Here is an 11,929-nt window from a genome sequence, read left to right as displayed (position 1 = left end):
TAGGGAGAAAGCCAGAAGCTGGCAGCAGTCCTCATTACCCTGCAAGTTTGGGCAATACTGTCTACTTTCAAGCTCCCCTCTCCCTGGATTAGTACCCCCACATCTATGCCCCTCACCTTGCCCTCAATCCTGTGTGATCTCAGTTCATTCTGGCGCAGCAGTCTCCACCCTCAGTCTGGAGTGAGGAGAGACGATGGATATACAATGTCACAGATCTTGTTGTGTCCTCCAAAGAATAAAATGGGTAAGTGCAAAACAGGGGAGTAGTATGCATAAGAAATTTAAGGCCACTGACAACAAGCACATGCACACGTGCACACACAGCTTGCACAAGAGAAAATGCCTTTATTATTTTCATGAAGTAAGTCAGAGGCCAAAAACACAGGCCCATGAGACTAAGTGTGCAGCAGTGAAACTCCTCGTGTAGCAGGACGGCTTCTCAGACACCTTGTCTTCCAAGCCAGCCTTCTAACATATCCAGTTTTCCGACAAATGCAGTCATTTTAACAAGGCCATTCAGAACAACTTCATTTATTCAAAAGCTCTTCTGAGAGGATCTCTGCTTAACTGCGCCAAGGATCTCTCTGCCAGTGATGGCTCTTCTGTGGTTGTAGAAGGACAGTCTAAATGCCTCCAGGCTAACCCATTCCAGTTGCCCAGCATTCAGAGCACCTAGTGCATACAAGACCCAGGAGCGCCCGCTGAAGTCAGGGTGGGTCTAGGGGAGAAAGGGCACAGAGGTGAGACAGAAGTAAAGGCTTCCCACAGTGAACAGTTGTGGTCTGACCCAACACCCAGTACTCATGATTTCTATGAATTTATGTACAAGTGGAACATAAGTGACCTTCAAGTTGAATGATGAATTTTAAAAAACCCATAAACCACCTAAAGGGTCAACAACAGGCATTTGATGAAACAGGCTATTGTACTATAAAAGGAAAATAAATCTTGGGACCCCAAAATCACTAAGCTAAAGGGAAAAGTCAAACTGGGAACTGCTTAGGACAAACGTGCCTCCCATTCTATTCAAAGTCACCTTTCTACTGAGATACATACATATCTGATTGCCTCATTTGGAGAAGCTAATCAGAAACTCAATAGAATACGACCATTTGTCTCTTACCTACCTATGACCTGGGAGCCTCCTCCCCACTTTGAGTTGTCCCGCCTTTGCCTCGAGTTGCCCTACCTTTCCAGACTGAACCAATGTGCATCTTATACATATTGATTGATATCTTATGGCTCCCTATAACACGCAAAAACACACTGTGCCTCTACCACCTTGGGCATATGTCATCAGAACCTCCTGAGACTGTATCACGGATGCACGTCCTCAACCTTGACAAAATAGTTTCTAAATTAACTGACAAAAACACATACCAAAAAAACCCACACATACAAAAAATTAACTGAGACCCATCTCAGATTTTGGGGGTTCACATTTTGGTAACCGTAAAGGGATTCTGACCTTTACGAATATGCCCCTGACCTTTGACAAATCTCCTGTTGGTGCTTGGTACCAGCATGAGCTAACTTTATGGCTCAAACCAATAAAACAATTTACTGAAATCTGGGAGTACCCCCTCTAGAGAATCCCTGATCTCCTCAAATTTAGTCAAGCAGTTTACTTTGCTGTGCAACTACACACACACACACACTTTTTTTTTTTTTTTTTTGGCGTTTTTCTTTTTTTTTTTTTTTTTGTTTCTATATTTTTCCATCCTTTTTTTTTTTTTTTTGGCGTTTTTCTTGCTGCCAATAAGGAAGGCCACATTGCCTGTATCCAGGACGATGGAAGGCAGGAAACTCCTTTATGGAGTTTGAGCTCACTTCCAGCGGTAAGACGTGTTTGAGACCTTTTTTCCTGTTTCTAGGCTGATAGAAAGCAGTCTTCAGCCTCAGACCCATCCCTAGGTAAATAACTAAATTGGGATTTTGTCCTGGCTAAAGTTTAACAACCAGCTGGTCTTGATTTTTTCTTACTATTAGAACACTCAGTGATCATATTGTTGGGTTTTTGTTGTCGTTGTTGTTCCTCACTTTCTCCCAACAGATTTGACCAGCTTTACCTGACTTGGTCAAATCCAAGTGAGAATTCCAAATTATGGGTGACAAAACCTCTCTAATTTGACTAAAATTCCTCACAACTGCATGAGTTAAAAAAAAAGAAAAAAACCCCACACCTTTGGTTTCTGTGCTTACTTTCTGTCTTAAAAAGCTATTTTGTTTACTTTTCTTCCACCCTATACCTCCTTCCCCCTTTGCCATCTACAGTACCAAAAAATCTAGAGAAGGCTTCTAATGACTTGAATCCCTTAAAAGAGTCTGGAACAAAGGTGCCAGTCACACCTTTTAGGGTGTTCTGTTTTCTTTGTCGAGTTTCAAGAGTCACAGGCAGATTTTTCTTACATCTATAGGTCTGTTTTTCTGTATTACATGACCTGACCTCTTTGGCTTTGGGGATACCAGAGATTACCTTGTACTGTGAGAGGATTTGACCTCGATGTGTGTAACGGCAGATGAGAGCTACAAAGTAGGAGTGGCTGAATACAGTTTACGGGAAATGCCTTTGGTTGTTTTTTGTTTTTTGTTTTTTTTTCTTTCTTTCTTTCCTAGGAAATTGTTTGAGGATCCTAATTCTAATTTGGAGATACATCCCAAGGGGTCTTCTCTATAACTTTGTCTCCCAAAATTAATCTCGATTTGGCTTGTCTGTGTACATTTACATGAAGAACTGAATTGTTGTTTTCATAGAAAAATGAAAGACTCAGTTTTCTCAGTTCGACCAGGGACCTCGTGGGAGTGTCTGGGGGGTTGACTCCCATGATGTACAACAGCCCCACAGGGAAATCTCCAACAAAAATTAATTAAAAAAAAAAAAAAGACTCAGCCAGGAAATACATATAAAAAGTGATCACCTGGCATCTTGAACCCCCTCAGAAGTCAGACCTCTGGAGAGAGAAACTGAGACGTGTAAGAGGGTGGAAACAACTCAGTGGTGACACGCTGTGGAATCCTCCCCACAAGCAGCACACATCAACCCACCACACGATAAACCTAGGCCACAGCTCAGTTCCTCCTCTTTAGACAAAAGGTGAGAAACAAATAATCTAAGAAGGAGGAGAAAAACAGGAAAATGACACCCTTTTTAACACTCCATAGGTTTTATAACACCTCTACTTGCCAGAGTTTATGTAAAATGGAATATTGTCTTTGTACACATTTACATTAAAGAAAAAGAGCCTTAAGGTCAACCTGCAAACTATAGAGCTCCTAAGTTCTTTTTCTCTACTTCTTTTTCTGCCTGCTTTAAATCTGCTGTCATTTTTCTTTTCAGATAAAAACCACGGTCTAGATAAAACATGTTCTTTTTGCAAACTGGTGAATGTGTATTGATCCCATGGCTAAAGTTCTGAAGTAAAAACTATAGGATCTGTGTGTGTGTGTGTGTGTGTGTGTGTGTGTGTGTGTGTGTATTTAAAAGGACTTTATAATTTCTGTAATTTTATGTTTAAATAACAAATCCATTTTAATTTCCCTCTAACACAGACTTTTTCTACCCATAACTTATGATATAAATTTTGCTATTAGATTTTCACCCAAGTTGTTTCCTTTAATATACAAATTTAAGACTAACTGACAACTGCCTAATAAAACAGGTTGTCAAGAATTTGAAAGTCTAAGATAGGAAAAAAAAGTTTTTTATGAATCGCTAATATGTACTTCTACTGGCATGCATATTATAAATATGTATTTATGTGTTATATAATATTTCACTACTGAAAATATAAAAGAACTCTATTTGGCTTAATAAAATAAAAACACTTGAATCAAATAGTTTATCAAGAAAAAAAAAGACTAGTCAAATGCTCTTTCAAGTTTACATAACTTAAGTAAAATCTTTAATAAATTAATTTTAATATTATTGGTAAAGTAATATTGGAAATGTCTTAATAATTGCAAATATACATTCTTGTTTGTATTTATTAATCAAATAATTTCATTCTCATCCCTGCCAAATGCTATAAGGTGTCAAAATTTGGTATAGGGGTTACAAAACTACAAACAGCCCAAAACAGAATGATCTTTTACTGTGTAATCTTTAATAAAATACTGATATTAGTTTAATAAAAATGACTACATCTTGAATTTAGTAAGCTTATTGTAACTCTAATCTTGTGACTTTGGATGGTCTAGTCCACAGGCAGTAAGATTTGTTTTGGGAAGGGACTGTTATCGTCTTTGTTTCAAAGCTAAACTATAAATTCCTCCCAAAGTTAATTCAGCCTATACCCCAAAATGAACAAGGACAACTTGGAGGCTAAAAACAAGATAGAGTCAGTTAACTCAGATCTTTTTCACTGACTCAGTTATAATTTTACAATGTCGGTTCCATAACTTTAAATGATGACTATCACAGTTTTCGTAAATTATCTAGGTAAGTGACTTTTGCCTAATTCAAAACCTATTTAAAGGTTATGTATAAAACAAGATAATAGGAACCAAGAAATGAGAAAGATATAAAGAAAGCTATAAAAATAAAGAGGTTTTTTTTTTGTAAGAAAGCTTAAAGAGAAATAATTTTATATGAGAGAGTCTTGTTTGGTAGATTTAGTCCTAAAGTAAAATGACTCGTTGTTTAAAAAAGAGGGATGTTCAGGACAAAAGAAAGTTCAAACATGTCATGAACAGTCTGTGCAAGTCACAATAAGAAAATTTATTTTTTTAGAAAAGTTTTATATGATAAAGTTTTCTATTAGTTAAAGAAAAAGTATAATGGTCTTTCTAGAAACTGGGCTTGATGTCAAAAAAAAAAAACACATACACTAAATAATTGGTTAGAAGAATGAAATTTTCTTAAGGGATTGATTTACTTTTAATAAATTATTCAACTTATTCAAATAAAAAGTTCAACTTTTGGCTGGGTGCAGTGGCTCACGCCTGTAATCCCAGCACTTTGGGAGGCTGAGGCAGGTGGATCATGAGGTCAAGAGATCGAAACCATCCTGGCCAACATGGTGAAACCCCGTCTCTACTAAAAAATACGAAAATTAGCTGGGCATGGTGGCACGTGCCTGTAATCCCAGCTACTGGGGAGGCTGAGGCAGGAGAATTGCTTGAACCCAGGAGGCGGAGGTTGCAGTGAGCCAAGATCATGTCACTGCACTCCAGCCTGGCGCCTGGCAACAGAGCAAGACTCTGTCTCAAAAAAAAAAAGTGGCCAGGCACGGTGGCTTACGCCTGTAATCCCAGCACTTTCGGAGGCCGACGCGGGCGGATCACGAGGTCAAGAGATTGAGACCATCCTGGCCAACATGGTAAAACCCTGTCTCTACTAAAAAATACAAAAATTAGCTGGGTGTGGTGGTCGCACGCCTGTAGTCCCAGCTACTCGGGAGGCTGAGGCAGGAGAATTGCTTGAACCCAGGTGGCGGAGATTGCAGTGAGCTGAGATTGCGCCACTGCACTCCAGCCTGGCTCCTGGCGACANAAAAAAAAAAAAAAAAAAAAAAAAAAAGGTTCAACTTTTACTGCATCTTGCCATTTTTGGTTTTCTTTCTCCTTTTAAAGGGCACAAAATAGTAATGCTCTCCTTCAACTCATTTTCAGCTCATAAATCACTTTTCCTTGAGTTCTGTTTATGTGGTCCAATACTAACAATATTTTCTTAAAGGTCTAAAGGAAATGTTTTCTTCTAGTATAATATTCTGTACAGTATAGAAGGCCCTTTCTTTTACCTTTTGGTAACTTGTCTCATAGATTTGACATTTTACCAAAACAATTCCATTGCTACTATTATTATTATTATTTATTTTTTTTTTTGAGACGGAGTTTCACTCTCGTTACCCAGGCTGGAGTGCAATGGCGCGATCTCGGCTCACCACAGCCTCCGCCTCCTGGGTTCAGGCAATTCTCCTGCCTCAGCCTCCTGAGTAGCTGGGATTACAGGCACATGCCACCATGCCCAGCTGATTTTTTGTATTTTTAGTAGAGACGGGGTTTCACCATGTTGTCCAGGATGGTCTGGATCTCTTGACCTCGTGATCCACCTGCCTCGGCCTCCCAAAGTGCTGGGATTACAGGCTTGAGCCACCGCGCCCAGCCCCATTGCTACTATTATTAAGTTTTGGTTTGCGTAGGGAAAAAACTGAGATAAAAAAATATTTTAATTAAGGTTAGTACATCCATATTTTTTTCTGTATGTACTTTTGAAGTACTTGTGACATTGAGTTATAGGACTTTGACTCCTGGGTCTAAAAAGGTCACCAAGTCCTGCTAAATCTTAAACACTGACAACAATTAGAGCTTCATCTTCAGGCCCAATAGAAGATGCCAATTAAAATTAACTGCATTCCTGAGACACAGGGCCAGAAATTAAAATTACTCAACTCCTCAAGGCCCAGGGACTATCACAGAAGAGGTGGATATGTGAGATTGTAAGGACCAATTTTGAGAGATAAAATAAGTTTCATTTCCCTATAAATTAATAATTAATATCAAAGACACACTGATACAAGAGCAACACATGAGCCACTACGTTAGAACAACAAGGTTTTTTTTGAAACATTAACCAACTCCTAAATAAAGGTTATAAAAGGCTTATGGAAGTTATATCTTATGGTCAATATTTTTACAAAAAAATTTTTGACACAGTCTCTCTCTGTCAGCCAGGCTAGAGTACAGTGGCATGATATTGGCTCACTGCAACCTCCACCTCTTGAGTTCAAGCAATTCTCCTGCCTCAGCCTCCCAAGGAGCTGAGATTACAGGCACACACCACCACACCCAACTAATTTTTGTATTTTTGGTAGAGCAGGGTTTCACCATGTTGGCCAAGCTGGTCTCAACTCCTGACCTCAGGTGATCCACCTGCCTCTGTCTCCCAAAGTGCTGGGATTACAGGCATGTGTCACCAAGCCCAGCTAAAATTTTGAATAACAAATTTAATTGGCTTCATACTGTTTATTAGGACTTACTGTTTGGAAAATTAAGTCTCCCCTCTCAAAGAATGAAAGTTTTTGCCTTTTTTTGAAATCCTTGAGTTATTACTTTGATCAAATGAATGACTTGTTTTACAATGACCTGTGGTATCAAGTGTTTTTTGGGTTTTTTGTTTTGTTTTGTTTTGTTTTGAGATGGAGTCTCATACTGTTACTGCTGCTCAGGCTAGAGTGCAATGGTGCAATCTCAGCTCATGGCAACCTTCTCCTCCCGGGTTCATGCAATTCCTTCCTCAGCCTCCCAAGTAGCTGAGATTACAAGCGCACACCACCACACCCAGGTAACTTTTTTTTTTACGGGGGAGGTATTTTTAGTAGGGACAAGGTTTCACTATGTTGGCCAGACTGGTCTCAAACTCCTAACCTCGTGATCTGCCCATCTCAGCCTCCCAAAGTGCTGGGATTACAGGCATAAGCCACCACACCCAGCCAATATCAGGTGTTTTAAACCTTTGATATTTGACAAAATTTCCAAAATCAAATTATAAATTATGCCTTTTTCTGACCTAATTAATCCTTTAAGCTATTAGGTTCCCTAAAGTCCAAAGATTACTCCTTTAAGATATTAGGTTTCCCAAAAGTCCTAGTCTGGCTTATTTGATATAAAAAGTATACAGGAAAAAAGTCAAATATAAAATGGTGTTTGGTTTTCTTGGGCTATATTTGATAATTATAATTGTTACGTTAAATTATTGTGTGCCACAGAAGTAACAAATTTCCTTGTCAATTGTATCCTCTTTAACTATGACTGACCTAAAACTTTGTCACCTGCAGACAACTGTCTTGTTTTGGTCCTCTTTAGAAGATGGCTTTATAAATAACTATAAAACTCTAACAGATACTCTTGAATACAAATTTCTGATAACTTTGGAGACTGTGACATCAGAATAGAAGAAAAACATTTAAGACTCATGGAAAATGGAATGTTCATAAATATTAAACAGAACAAGAATGGACTGACCTAATAGCAGACTTAAACGATCTTTTTGACTTTTTACTTAAAACATTGCTGGTCCTTTCTTTTGTTTCTTCGTCGTCAAGGAGACTTTTCTTTTGAGCTATTGACAACTTTTAACAATTTAGTATATGCCTATGAACAAACTTTAAGGCATATTTCTTTCCACATGATTTCTCTAGAATTTGCAAACTATGAGTATTCTTAACTTATGAAAATACAGTTATTTACATAAATATAATAAGACTCTGTTTTCATTTATAACAGGACACAATTAGAGAAACTGATTATTTTACCAAGACTAACTAGAATGGTGTGCTTTCCTTTAAAGAATCACACTTGACTTATGGAGCCAATAAAAGCCTCTTGGAAGAACTGGCTTCATATCCTGTTGACACAGTCCCTATACAGGTCTTCAGCCAGGCTGACCTATGATACGTAAAGAATGTCACTTTCTGACAGGCCCAGGAGCCCTAAGTTTATCTTGGAATCTCAAAAGGAGAAGAATTCACCCAACTCATAGGTATTTGATGGTATAAATTTGTGACTGGGCTTGGCTTTAAAAAGTCTTGTCTGAGATTCTTTCTATGGAACAAAGTTCCATCAAAACCAATTTAAAAGCCTATGTAAAAAAAACCATTCTTACTATGCTATATACAAATAATAAGGCCAAGTATAATAAAACAAATCAGTTCTACCATGATTTGTCTTTAATAAAATAGGAAAATAGGAAACTGGAATGAGGAAAACGTTTCAAAAACTATAATATACCTGTTATTAGATTCTAGTCTTACCTAATGTTATTTAATTTTTATTATTTTCTAGAGTTTAGACCAAATTCTAATTTTTCTTGGCTACAAGTCTTCAAAATGTTTTCAATGTTTTCTTTTCCCCTCATCTTTCCCAATTTAGAGTCACTGAAAACTAAGCTGTGCTTCCATAAAGCCTATGAACTAAAACTAGACAACTTAAACTTCAGCCGAAAATAACAACAACCTATTTACGTACATAAGTCACTTTCATACCTGCCTTCTAATGTATGGACTTCAGAGTAATACGGCCTATACCAATTTTCCAAAATTGTTCTTCCTCCCCCTATTTCATCTTCATAGGACATGAGACTTGACAACCTACTAAAAATGAACATTCCTAATAACTCAAGACCTACCTGTCTAAAAATAAACCATCCTACCCATGAGAGATTAGGTGAATCTTGAGACCAGACTCATTTTCTCCTAAAATGCTTTCTCCAAAAGATTTTTACAAAGAAAAGGGCGGGAATGTAAAAGGAATATAAGTATTGGGACCCCCAAAATCACTAAAGGGAAAAGTCAAACTGGGAACTGCTTAGGACAAACCTGCTCTCCATTCTATTCAAAGTCACCCCTCTACTCGCTGAGATAAATGTATATCTGATTGCCTCACTTGGAGAGGCTAATCAGAAACTCCATAGAATACAACCACTTGTCTCTTACCTATGTATGACCTGGAAGCCCCCTCTGTCCCAGCTTTCCAGACTGAACCAGTGTACATCTTACACATACTGATTGATGTCTCATGTCTCCCTAAAGTGCATAAAACCACACTGTGCCCCTACCACCTTGGACACATGTCAGAAGAACCTCCTGAGACTGTGTCACAGACACACATCCTCAACCTTGACAAAATAAACTTTCTAAGCTAACCGAGAGCTGTCTCAGATTTTCAGGGTTCACAGTACCTATCAGCAGTTTCTCGGGATGAGGAAGGGGAATTTGGATCTGGTGAGAAAGATAACCACTGATTGGATAACACATACTAATTCCAGTCACTTCAACTTCTGTGAGTTCGTTTTTCCTAACAGAAGTGGAGTTGACACCCAACACCTGCTGAAGCTGGAAAACAGTTTAGAATGTGCTTTCCCACTTTATATTTCAGATTAAGAAAGCATTTTGCTTTAACATTTCTCAATTTTCAGCCTCTCTTCCTTCCTATTACTTCCTTGTGGTCTTCAGCCAGGCTGGAAAACTTGTTCTTCCTCAGATGTGTCCCTGTGTTTTCCAGCCACCACGCCACTGTTCATCTGTCACTTCTATCTACAATGCTGACACCCAACTGCACTCTTCAGATCCTATCTATCCTGTAAGCCTCCTCTCCAAGTGCCAGCTCCCTTATCTGTGTTACATACACACTTACTAATTTTCTCCTCTAGCTGAGGACGATGGCACTCTGTGTTCTCAGGCCTGTATCACATGCGGCTATGTCATTAGTATCCTTGTCTAAAGTTAGAGAGAGCCAGATTAGTAAAAAGAAGCTGTTCTGAGAATCGTTTACCCAAGGCTCTAATCCTAGCTCTGCCTGGACATGAGACATATTGAGCAAGTTATATCTCACACTGGTCTCAGCTTCTTGTTGCTGTGTGTGTGTGTATGGCAGAGACACAGAGACAGAGACACAGATACAGAGAAAGAGACACACAGAGACAGACACAGAGATAGAGACACAGATACAGATAATACAGAGAAAGAGACACAGAGAGAGACACAGAGAGACACAGAGAGAGACACAGACACACAGAGAGAGACAGAGACAGGAGAGAAGAAGGGAGAGGCAGGCGAGGCAGGAGGGGGAGAAGGGTAAGAAGAGGGAGGGGAGGAAGAAGCTTGAGGTGAGATTCAAAAAGTTTTTCCTGGTTCTAATAATGTAGAAATACTTCCTCCTCAACACTCTCTCCCACTGCAGGATTGTGAGTCCCCTTACAATAGAGACTGCATCATTTTCATCTGAGTTCCCACAGCAAACAAGGCTTGCACTTACACCACTTAGACACTCAATATCTTGTTTTATCCTTACAGTGCCCTGAGACAGTGACCCCAGCCACAGACTCAAGCCTTGGGAGATACAAGGTGGGCTGCCAGGCCCACACAGTTAAGAACAAGCCAAGGAAAGACTAATTAGAGGGGAATGTCCAGGGAATGCCCGAAGGACTAGTTAATGCAAGCTCTCCCACAGAAGCCTACCAGCCAAATGCAGGCTCAGAGTGGGCGTTCTCTGCTGGGGGTAAGCTTGCCCTCCAGAGGACATTCAGCAATGCCTGAACATTTTTAGTTGTCACAACTGGGAGGGAGGGTGCAACTGGCATCTAGCAGGTGGGGGCCATAGAGGTTGCTTAACATCCTGCAATGCGCAGAACCCCACAGCAAAGGGTTAACCAGCCCCAAAATGTCAACGGGGCTACAGTTGAGAAGCTCTGCTCTGTATATCCTCACTATATATCATGCACCTTCTCTCCACTCCCATCTTTCCTTAATGTCATTTTCCCCTTCTTTTCCCAGGATAAAGCAACAGATTCTAGATGATATTGCTGGAATATGGGAGCTTTGCTATGACACACAGGGACACTCACACTTAACTTGTCATGAAGGCATACAATCCAAAGACAAGCCTTAGCACATCTTTCATAAAATCTCCTTACATCTTTTGAATCTCCCAGCTTTTGAAGGGTAAGACTTTATGCCAATTTTGTATGCCATGGGGTGAGGTTGGGTGAGCAGGAGGAATGAACAAGGATGCCTACCCCTCCTAAGAAATATTAGAAATACAGAGCATCATTTGACAAAAACCTGATCTATACCATTCTTCAAAGTTACGAACAGAGTAGGTGGTGAATCCCCCCTCTACAAGAAAAGGAGAGGGCATTTAAGAATCAGGTTAGGGCTGGGAGCAGTGGCTCACACCTGTAATCCCAGCACTTTGGGAGGCCGAGGCGGGTGAATCACAAGGAGTTTGAGACCAGCCTGGCCAACATGGTGAAACCCCGTCTCTACTAAAAATACAAAAAATTAGTTGGGCATTGTGGCAGACGCCTGTAATCTCAGCTACTTGGGAGGCTGATTCAGGAGAATTGCTTGAACCCAGGAGGCGGAGGTTGCAGTGAGCCAGGATCATGCCACTACACTACAGCCCAGGCGACAGTGCAAGACTTCATCTCAAA

The 11,929-nt window shown here is 39.7% G+C and overlaps 1 long non-coding RNA gene across 1 annotated transcript in view; it reads right to left on the bottom strand.

Annotated features, from left to right (window-relative positions):
• Positions 1–325: 325 nt before the first annotated feature.
• LOC108313690 overlaps positions 326–11,929 on the bottom strand; it is a 23,811-nt gene continuing 12,207 nt past the window's right edge. Inside the window, exon 2 of the long non-coding RNA XR_001829186.2 lies at positions 326–718. This is a non-coding gene — a long non-coding RNA (uncharacterized LOC108313690). The remainder of the gene's footprint in view (positions 719–11,929) is intronic.

The sequence above is a fragment of the Cebus imitator genome, unplaced genomic scaffold, assembly GCF_001604975.1.
Source record: "Cebus imitator isolate Cc_AM_T3 unplaced genomic scaffold, Cebus_imitator-1.0 Scaffold140, whole genome shotgun sequence".
NCBI classification, from domain to species: Eukaryota; Metazoa; Chordata; class Mammalia; order Primates; family Cebidae; genus Cebus; species Cebus imitator.
This window is presented reverse-complemented; position numbering and strand designations above follow the sequence as displayed.